Consider the following 8,456-nt stretch of genomic DNA (forward strand, 5'->3'; position numbering starts at 1 on the left):
TTCTGCCTTTAATTATCACCCTCTCCTTGATCCCTTAAAATAAATTTAATTATAGTTTAAGTTTAAATATTTCTAGAAAATATAATAAATAAAAAAACACGGTGTTCAACTTCAATCTTCAACTGATGAGTCGAGTAAGTTCTCTCTGTAAGCTACATAAAAGAGCAAAAAAAAACGAGAAAGAAAAAAAGAATATTCTATTGATTTGTATGTATAAAAAGAATATAAAATAATAATTTACCAAACCTATTTATAATATAAAACAAAAATTATACATAAAATTCGGCATTACATTGTAGCAAATCATTTCCTTCTCATTATCTGTACATACCACAACAAATACGATTTGCTTGTATAACAAAAAAGTCAAATAAATACACCATTCAAGTGGGGAACGACAGTGTCTTATTGGTTCCCAGGTTCCCACTGCCTACCCTGCTACGTGCGGGATGCAGCTAAAAAAATTAAGTAATAAATGCTTTTCAAAACATCTCATTCATCTACTTAAAGAAGTTCTTATTCTTATAAAATACATTATATTACGATACCCACCTACGTAGTATTATTACAGTGTAACTGTATATCGTCGGTTTGGTGATGAAGAGAGTCAACTCAAATATTTCTATCAAGTTTCACTAAGTTAAACTTAAAAATATAATATTTTTGCCATAGTTTAAAGTGTATTCCACAATATGTATTTTTTTAGAAAACGCATAAAGTATGCGGGACTCGAACCCGCACCTTTTGAAAACCGCCCAGAGCCCGCTATGCCATAATTTCTTGTCAAGCGACGTCGAAACTCTTTTATGTACTCTTACGAATTATTTTTATAGCACCTCTGTAGGAACATACGAGTAATAAATTGTAAGCACGCATATATAACAATAAAACAGTTGTTTAAAGAAATTTTGTCGAACGTTCTTTAAAATAGTATATTATTTTTTATTTATAAACTGATTGAAATATTTAAAATAAATATTAAATGTTAAGGGACGCTTGCTAAAACACAGAAGTAAAAAGTGCAATTAAATCGGTTAAGCCCTTTCTGTGATGTCTGCGAATAAACTCCCAGCCAAACAGACAAAAATTTTAAAAAATCTATATATTTTCCTATATATAACCTATAACCTATCCGTTGCAATTGAATTATAAGTACAGATAAAAAGATAATAATAGATTGTTTTAAAATTTGCAATATTTGGTTTGGCTCTCTTTACAATCTAAGCGTTGGTATTTCCAAGTGAACTTAACGGTGAAGACTGTAAGGTGTAAGAAGAAAATTGTTTTATAACAAATGATCTCAAAATGTCACGTGAAATGCTTTCATACAATTAAACCCACGGGTCGTATCATTTATATGACATTTCATAGTTTAGAGGCCGGTAGTGTCACACTGCGATAGTTGATAACGGGTTAGATTCTCACTCGAGGGAGTAAACAAGTTTGAATGGTTTATTTTGATAAAATATGGCACGGAGTTGGGTTCCGTTACCGGAAGCACAATGTTTTGAAAGCGGACGGATAGTGCAAAATGAAGCGTCTAAAAATTACCGTCCACCCTGGTATATTAAATGTAAGCAATAATAGTCAAAGATCAATCGTCGTGGGATATCAAGGATGGCTTATATTATCCTGAACTTAAGCAGTTAACGTAACACTGTACCAAGAGAAGTTACTTATTTAAAGTATGCAGAAAGTGGAGAACGAAGTGTCTCATGCTGTAGAAAAGATTAGTAAAAAATATACTTTTTATCTTCACCACTTTAAATTAAAGCCCAATTTTAACTACTCTATGAAACCCTAATTCTACAGATTTTTACCATTTTATAGTGTTATTCCACATTTAGGGAAAAATATATTTCTTTATAAATGTAGAATAATGTTTTTAAATGTTAAAACATTAAAGTAACAAAAATTCCTTATAATACGGCAGTCTCTCAACTAGTTAGCACGAGAGTGGGAGATCCACAAATGTTTACACTTCCTGTTGACCCTTGCAACCGTGTCACACTAGTTCTAGCTATATATTTTGGGTTAACTCTCCCTCTGCCTACCCGCCTGAATACAGCGTAAAGCTGAAAAAATAGATTAAAGAATACCCACAAGGGAAAAGGGACATACCAGTATATCAGACTTATCCCAAATCCGAACGAGATGGTTGTGGGTTCGATTACCACATAGGCAATGAATTTTCACTCTCCCGCTCTGCCATTCAGCATTTGCAACGCAAGGACTTGACATTGGCACAAGGATTTTTTCTCGTTGATTTTTCTCTCTTTCATTTTGCAGGATAAATGTTAGAAATCAGAAAGTAAGTCAAAGTATTATTGCTATAAATATAATAGCTTACATTTTTGTGGCGACACGTGGATGGAATCATGTTGAGGATAATCTTAGAAAAGTAATTCTCGCAAACACATTTAATTAATTATTTTTTCATATACGCTTCGGAATGCGCCAAACAAAAAAATAGATTTATTATTTTTTTTTTATATCAGTTTTCATTTGAAATTGTTAATACGTGTTTTTGATTGTACACACTGTATGTACATATCTCTCTGTCACGATAACATTCTTAGTTATCTTTTAGAAAACTTAGTGTCTGAATTTAAGACACTGCGACAGTTAACAGGAGATATTTGAACAGAATAGGAAAATGAAAATAATATATTCCCTCAAATGGGAATAGATCCCATAACTATAGCGTGAACAATAAAGCACTGCCCCACTACAAGCAGAACAGATAGGATATAGGGAATCGAACCAGCGGCGTTTACAGTAACACGCTTGTGCCACTGCACCACGACTGGCCTATAATATTTTGAATACATTTAATTCTACCAACCTGGAGACCGGCAATACCGACAAAGCACTGCGTTCAGCGTTCACCGTTCCTCCCCATCCAACAAGTAATGCCTCGTTTTGACGAAAGTTGGGGTATGGACTGTCTTACCACTGGGTGATTTGGACGTGAGACAGCTCTTTTGTAACTCTCTCTAAAACACTAAAGATATATAAAAAATGTGGACATTAATAAGAAAAAGAAACTAAATTGATATAAGTAAAAGAGCCTGATGTTATTATTACGCCTATATTCATTCATAGCATGATTTTCTGAGCCATTTGGTTTGAACGACGGGTCTGACGGACGTCTACCTACGTCTACTTTATACTTTTAACCATAGAGGGATCCATGTTCATAATATTATAAGATATAATATATAATATGCATAGGCATTCTGTAAATTATGAAGACACTTTTACTTTACTTTGCTAATTCTTTTAGATTTTTGCCACTAAACACGCAATGCTTCCAGAATTTGGCGGAAAGTGGGGAACAGAAGTATCTTAATGGTGACGGTGTGTCTTACCCCACTATATACGAGATACAGCGTGGAGCTATTACAGCGCGTTGAGTTCTACAAGTAACAAGCAATGCCGGGGAAAACTGGGGCAAGGACTATTTTAAAACCATGTTACGTCTGTTTATCTCCTATAAGAGAGAAAAAGCTTTAAGCTAAAAGTTATGTGATGCCATACTCATTAAATACTCAAATTAACTTTTATCAAACATTTTTGATGAGAATAGAAAGTTAATTCAAATCGTGAAAATCAAATCTGTTGTTTCTTTTGAAAGATTTAAGCGTACATCAGTGGGAAGCGTCTTGTTTTATAATAAGTAAAGGAGATAAAGTGTATCTTATAGCACCTAAACATCAACCACAAATATGAGACGTCGGAAATTCCACACTTCACTCTTAGGGATGATAAACTTGAAATATTTGAAGAATTTCGTTGGTAATTTATAAAGATTTATTTGACTTAATCAAAATATTTTAGTACAATCACGTGTTTTAAGTTTGAATCCGAGTCTGGCTTCCTACATAGGTCTAGTGACAAGATGGAGCGCATCGTCAATATCTAGATTTTATTTTAAAACTTAATTTTACATTTTTAAATAACTCAATAGTTTTCAATTTTGCATTGAAGAATTCAAAAATAATTCCTAAGATTACCAACTTCGACCGAACAAACTATCGAGCTTTATAATATTAATACATAAGTATAAACGTCACAGAAGAGTCTTGATGGGAACGGAGAATCTTAAGAGTAGGTTCCCAGGTTCCCTCTGCCTACGCTGGGTTTGTGCGGGATACAGCATGAAGCTATAATAAAAAGCTGTAATAAAAATATGATAAATAATCTTTTTTCTTGCCAATGTTTTCTTTAAGTTTTTGTTCGCGGTCCTTAGAGAAAAACCATATCTCAAATTGACGCTATTTGTTATCTCGAGTGGGGACTCGAGATGCTGTGAAACTCGAGTGCCTGTATCAGTTCATATGATTAGGTTATTTATACTTTTACTTTATGAAATATTGTTTGTGAAGTTCATGTTTTATCACCTTTGTCTATTATAGTAATAGTTTATGTAATAATGTTTATTGATATTATTATTGAAGGCCAGTCTGTGCGCAGCGGCACAAATGTGCGATTGTAGATGCCATATGTTATGGATTCAAAACCCACTAGAGAAAATAAAATATATAGTATTTGACAAAATGTGTCTTTGAATTCCGCCTCTCAATACGCGAAGCGAATTGTCTTAATGCGAACAGAATGTCCTAACACTAGTCTCTCAGGTTCCCTCGGCTTACCTTGTATGTACGGGATACATACAGTCTGTATGCTATACTAATATTATACCTATATAAAGTTATATTAAGTTAATATAGTCTAAGCTTCATCCGTATGTCCCACCCTTTTTATTTCGAGACTATTAGGACTACACACTGCACAATTGAAACTTGGTTGGTACCTAAATATATGTATTATATAATAATTATGCTTAAAAAATATTATTGTACATCTCGATAATGTCCCTAAAACCTTTTAAACCCATTGTTACTTAACAAAATAAAACTTAATATTAATTTAGTTCATCGCATCTACAACTTTTGTTACAAGCGAAACTATCGGCCTGTAAAAATGTGATTGTGTGCAACAAAAGAAGCACCATCTTAAGAAAATTACAAAGTTTTGTTAAATGAACGCCAACTCGCTGTCCCGAGCTCCACAGCTCAGTTCATCGGTATACAATGAATGAAGTCCTTTTGTAAGATGTGATGAATTATTTCAAAAATATATAGGTAAAATACAAGAAATCTGAGCAGAAAAAGTTTTGTATAGGTTTCACAATTTTGTCTATTTCCAATTTAAGATTTTAATTTACGATATTAGCAACAAGTGACGTGACGAGTTGCCAGAACTATAATATATTGTCTACAGTGAAATTAAAACTGAAGAGCTTCTTATGCTGATTGCTCTAATATCAGAAACTGCTGGTCTGAATTGATATTTTATTTTGTGTTCGATAACGCATTTTAATTTCTCTGGATTTTTAGAATGTGTCATATACTCTTAACAATTTCTATAACACCACACGAGGAAACCCGATGGTAAAAGCTAGTATACGACAAAAAGATATTTTTACTTAATTAATCCAATGTAATATATAAATATTAAATTGTGGTGTTAGCTTAGAGCGTGAAAATGCTATTGCTGCTTATATCAGCTATAACCGCTAACATAAATAGAAAAAACTAAGTATATCGTTTAGAGGATATTTATTTTTTATTATTACTGAGAGCAAAGCGAGAAAGGATTGATTTTTAAAACAATAAAATAACAAAAAACTTTGAGTAAAACTGTCGAAAACTAATCAAATATCGTTACAAGTTACAACCAATGTCAACGGGCAGCGTGACACTGGCCTGCATCGCATGTGTGTCTAATCTTAGGATAATTTTATCAGTGGCCGCTCAGCGTGCGTTTCTAGACAATTTAACGCCGATTTAAAAAAATATCAAAAAATTTAACGATTAACGATTTTAAATATGTAAATAACTTTGGAAATGTTAGTGTAGTATTTTTGGAAGGATGTCTCTTTGAAAATGCTCGAGTGTATGTTTAAAGAGGCATAAAAATAAAAAAAAATCTATTTCTTCTCTATACAAACAATCATCGAAAGCGGTACAATAAATAATTACAAAAAAAAAATAATTGCCGTTGGGGCAAAATGTATGACTGTAAACGCAAAGGTTGTGGGTTTAATTTCCACTCGAGAGAACGAATGAATTTAATTTCTTCCCTCTGGTAGAGAATAGTAGGTAATATAATTTAAACTTACCGTACACCGTATTTTCAATTAACGTTACCGAATTGTTACTTTATCTCATCAATTTAAACTGATATTTTTTTTCTTTCTTTAACAATATCTACCCTAACAATATGTCCAAACGCTCTAACTACAGTTTAGTTCGGTGCCTACAAGAACATAAATTGTAACAAGCGTATGGAAATATTGATTTAACACGATTTCATAGTAAAGCTTAATTGGCGAGAGTGCGGGCGCATGTAATCCTAGTGGCGAGCCTGTTAATTCTACAAATACTACGTTACAACGTGACCATTTTGTATTTTGTAGGTACTTTTTCGTAGAATTATTATATGTAGTAGTTATGTTGAGGCACACAGGCCGTCGTGGCACAGCGGCACAAGGCTGTGACTGTAACGCGAGGATTGTTGGTTCGATTCCTCCTCGAGGAAGTGAATTATTTATTTATGGTATATATTTCCATTTCTTCACTCGGCTGTCGAGGCAAAGCGTGGAACTCAACACGCAAAATACTCGCTTGTATCTGAAAAGGGACAGAGTTATCTTTTCTGAAAATATATGTTTTAGATTAGATAACATAAATGAAAATTTCAAATGTTTTTTAAAAGAAAAAAACATATAAATATATATAACAAGAATAAGACTCTTATACCACTTTAAATATGTGCATGTGTCGATCTCTCCCACCATAATAGTTCCCGTGGGTGATGTCGTACTTACTCTCATACTCCCCCCACATAGAGCCTATTTGTCATCGCTTTGTAACACGAGTGTCGGGTGTAGTTTACTTGAGTGCTCTCACAATACTCATAACATTACAATATTCATATTTGGGAGTGAAATTTTGTATGAATATACTTGACTAGATCCTACCTGCAGCTTCGGCCATGTGTACATAAGTACGGTATAAAAATCCAAATAAAAAAATCGAAATACATTGAAAAAATTGAACACAAGTATCATGTCGGTAACTTAAACTTAGTTTAACGCTGTGTGCCAGCGAGGCAACCTGCATCAACACTGCATTAAGTTCGGGCGATGTGTTGACGTTTCGCCCATCCCGAATATACTCTACAGAATATACTTCCCAAAAATACTTCAATCACTCGTTCTAATATCTTACCACTTACACTAATCTTGCATTCCGTCTTTTCTTCTTTTGTTTGAAATATTAGAACGTTCTACTTACTCGCATCATAATGTCCCTAAATAAGACGAAAATGAAAAACTACCTAGATCTGTTCGACCTTATATATAAAAAATACACTTAAATCTTGATTTTAATAAAAAAATAAAAGTTAATGTGAATATTACATTAAATATCAACGCTACAACGGATAATCTCCTAATAGCCAGCACAGCCTTGTTTAATACCTAACGAGGTAAACAAGCGCATTCCTTGCATTATAGCCGCTCGTTAAAACGTATAACATTGTATTATTACAACTATAATTATAATTTTAAAATATTACTAGTACTTAGTTTTCCTGAAGTGGATCCGTCACCAGCAATACCTAGGACTTGCGGGCCAAGTGTAGGAGGTGTGAGGAGGCTTAACGCTCGCCTACAGTGTACCACCTCACCTCCACACCAACCTCGAAGACCGACATTAAATTCGAAGTACTTTTATTGCCTATTCACATAGCAAAGTAAAAGAGTGATTTGGCTTTTGCTGCGAAATATATAAAATTGATATTAAATGTAAACGAGTTTTCAGTTTCTGTACAAATTTTGCCACGTTTAAATGCACGTTAAAAAGGATTTCCATGCGACAGTTGGGGGGGGGGGGGTGGCGTTTGAAAATTTACTTTGAACCGCAGATAAATTGATTAAAAACATGTCGTTTTCCCGTCCCGCGTAAAACGATGTATCTTTTTCCCAATTCAATACGGGAACATTTTGTCAAACTTGTATAACAAATTGTGTATACGCGTATATTTAAAAAATATATTTATAAGAAGCTGACTTCTCTTCTCTTCTCTTCTCTTATTACTATTAATTATTCTAATAAATCTAAACATCTTCACGCCGTATCCCGCACACACAGAATAGTTAGGATATTTAATGCAGTTATAAGTTCAAAAAACAAATCAAGTATCACAAAGAGTAAACAAAGGGACCTCTTGATGATAATGAATAAACAATTAATGAATACAATGGAGACAGACGTCCTGCCACACGCTGTTATACCGAGACGACAGGTTGTTATGTTTTTCAATTATTTTAAATATCTTAATTTTTATTATGATTTATTATTTATACAAGCATCACAACGCGTCGT

The sequence above is a fragment of the Heliconius melpomene genome, chromosome 13 (assembly GCF_056956725.1).
Source record: "Heliconius melpomene rosina isolate 202511_hmr_F chromosome 13, ASM5695672v1, whole genome shotgun sequence".
Lineage (NCBI taxonomy): Eukaryota > Metazoa > Arthropoda > Insecta > Lepidoptera > Nymphalidae > Heliconius > Heliconius melpomene.